Genomic DNA, 3347 nt, shown 5'->3' on the forward strand with positions numbered 1-3347 from the left:
TTAATTACACTTTATTCCTTTTGTAACCCCCATAAGCCCCTCCCTCCTCCCCTCCCGGTCCCACCCTCCCTCCTTTTCTGCATGCATGCCTCTCCCCAAGTCCACTGATAGGGGAGGTCCTCCTCTCCTTTCTGATCTTTTTTTTTGTTGTTGTTGTTCTCAATGCAGTTTATTCAGGAACCTTGAACAATCTTCTGACCCTGGGGAAAGCCAGCCCACAGCTTAAAATAGCCTCTGGGTAGCCAACCCCAGCGTGCCTCGTGGGCAATGCAGATAGATCCACATACACAGAAGCAAGCCAGATCCTTTGCCTTAGCCAAATATGGAGTTGTTTGTGACAGAGAGCACTCACCATCGGGAAGGTGGAAGGCGGAAACCAGCTCCATCTTTAAGGCACAGCATTCCGCAGCTCTCTACAGTTCCCCCTTTTTGTTTTAGACGCATCAGGCAAGAGTAGAGGTCTGATATCTGATATTAGAAATAAATTGGGACTTTGTACCGATGTTCATTTAGGTGTCATCCACCCAAAGATCATCAGACCCGTCTGATACCTTTTTCTCAGAGGCGGGAGCTAGGGCATCAACCCACATGCAATCAGACATGCTCTTCTCTGGGTCCAAAGCGGCTGACCCTGAGTGCAGTGCTTAGCCTCGCATCCTGAGCGTATCATTTTAGCTTTTTATGGTAGCCAACCATGCTTGGGGAGACTGTCCTGCTTCAATGGCTGTAAAGGCCTGAATGATCATGGCTGCATTACGCTTTTGTGAGACTCTAATCTTGCATATACACCACAGGCAAACCAAGGAGACCAACACCAGAAGGCCTGCTAACGCTCCCATGCCCACCCATTCCTTCAGATGATTCATGGCTGCAGCAATCCATGATGATAATCCTGTGGCTAGTCCTGCGTCCACTCTGGTAGAATTTGCCGTAACAATGGCCACTCTCAGCTGCTCCATCATAGTATCGAATTCTTCAGTCCAATTACCTAAAATATAGCTAGACAATTGTTTGGACAGATTTGCAGCACAGGAAAAATTCTTATATTGTATGCTAGTGACACAAAGTCCAGCATACTTCCATTGACAGCCAAGTTGAGCGATTTGCCATAGGGTATCAATTTGCTCCTGCATGAGGTCAGTCCTCTGATTGAACACTATCAAGTCTCCTTTTAGACAGAAAAGGGATCTTGGAATTACAGCCGCCATTGTTACTGCCATCTCATTGGCAGCTGTTGGAGCTACCACCGCGGCATTAGCCATGAGTCACATTATGCAGACTGCTCAGACCCTAAATAATCTTTTACCCAATGTAGCTCATGCTTTAGATGTACAAAAAGGAATTAATGCTCGACTTTACTCTTAAAGAATTTCCCTTAGAAAAATAATCTTTTAGAGATTTGTGTTAAGTTTTATTTATGTGCATTTTTGTGGCTCTGTGAATGTATGAAGATTTATGTGCAGGTACCTGCTGTGTCTGGGAGATGATGTTGAATTCCTGCAGCTGGAGTTGCAGGTGGTGGGAAGCCCTCGATGTGGGTGCTAGGAATGGAACACAGGTCCTCTGCAAGAGCACAGAATACCCTTCACCTCTGAGACCATAGGAAGCCAACTTTCCATGTAGAAAAATAAGATATAAAACTTAAGCAACTGATTGAACAAGGAGAGAGAACATGGAATCTGTGACTTGTTATCTTTTCAAATATTTTTTTTACTGGTCAATTTTTTATTATCATTTATTACAATTTATTCAATTTGTATCCCAGATGTGGCCCCTCCCTCATCTCCTCCTTCTTCTCCCCCTATGCCCCTCCCCTAGTTCACTAGGAGAGGTCCTCCTCCTCTTTCCTCTGACCCTAGCCTATCAGGTCTCATCAGGACTGGTTGCATTGTCTTCCTCTGTAGCTTGGCAAGGCTTGCACCTGCAGGGGGGGAAGCTATCAGAGAAGCTGCTACTGAGCTCATGCCAGAATCAGCCCCAGCTCTCCTTCCTAGGAACCCCGCGAATATACTGAGTCTATGAGCTACATCTGAGCAGGAGTTTTAGGTCCTCTTGATACATTATCCTTGGTTGAGGTATCAATCTCTGCAAGGCCCCCAGGGATTGGGAAAGGCTATTCACCAACCCTATATCTGACAGAGCAATAATATCCAGAATATATAAAGAACTCGAGAAGTTAAACACCAACAAACCAAGTAATCCAGTTAAAAAATGAGGTACAGAACTAAACAGAGAATTCTCCATAGAGGAATATCGAATGTCAGAGAAACACTTAAAATGTTGAACGTTCTTAGTCATCAGGGAGAAGTAAATGAAACAACCCTGAGATTTCACCTTACACCCATGAGAATGGCTAAGATCAAAAACTCAGAGGACAACACATGCTGGAGAGGATGTGGAGAAAGGAGACTCCTCCTCATGTTTTTGTTTGTTGTTGTTTGTTTGTTTGTTTGTTTTATGTATTTGAGAATTAGAGCCAAATGCGAATTTCCCTAGTTCTTCTGTTTTTTTTGTTTGTTTGTTTCACTACATCTCTTGCTTTTCTGGAAGGTTTGTTTATGATAAAGCAACCATGAGGTCTGTGTTGGTTTTGCCATCCTCTCTTTCTCTGTCTCTATCTTCATCTCTGTCTTTCCTCTGTACATTGAAGTTTCTTTTTTCGAAAAAAAATTCTCTCTTTCTCTCTCTCCCTCTCTCTCTAGTTAGTTGTTGTTGATACAGGAAACTATTCTCTAGCCCAGCTTAGCCTCGTACTCTTGATTTTCCCATGCCTGCGATCTAAGTGATTGCAGATGTAAACCGGCACACCGTTATAGTGACTAATTATTTATGTGTAGCTGTACAGAGGTATCATAAAGAAAGAGTATTGTATGAGGAGATAATTTTATGCCTGAGGGCATATATTTATGAAATTTTCTACATGATAAATACCCCCCTTGAAACTGATTCTACTCATAGGTTGGTCCTGTTAAGATTAATATTCTGAAGTGTCATTTAGTTGCAGGCCAAGAATATGTGTTAATGGGATACAAAGTGATAACAGAAAGCAAACAATCTCATTCAGTGTTAAAATGTATTTTAAAAGTTCTGTTATGACTTGAAATAACACATCTATTCTATCAAACATAATTATTCTCCTGGCAAGATGCTGTCATTATTTCAAATCACTATATTACATTCTTAAATATCTTTGTTTATTTAATATATCCCCAAACTAACACTTAGTATAATATCTAGAAAACTGTAAATTTTGAATATTGAATAACAAATAATTATAGTATACCTTGTGTTTATTATTCTGTTTTTGTAGATATTTTTTCTTTGGAAAAAAACCAAATGAAATAATA

Source organism: Meriones unguiculatus, chromosome 21 (genome assembly GCF_030254825.1).
Source record: "Meriones unguiculatus strain TT.TT164.6M chromosome 21, Bangor_MerUng_6.1, whole genome shotgun sequence".
NCBI classification, from domain to species: Eukaryota; Metazoa; Chordata; class Mammalia; order Rodentia; family Muridae; genus Meriones; species Meriones unguiculatus.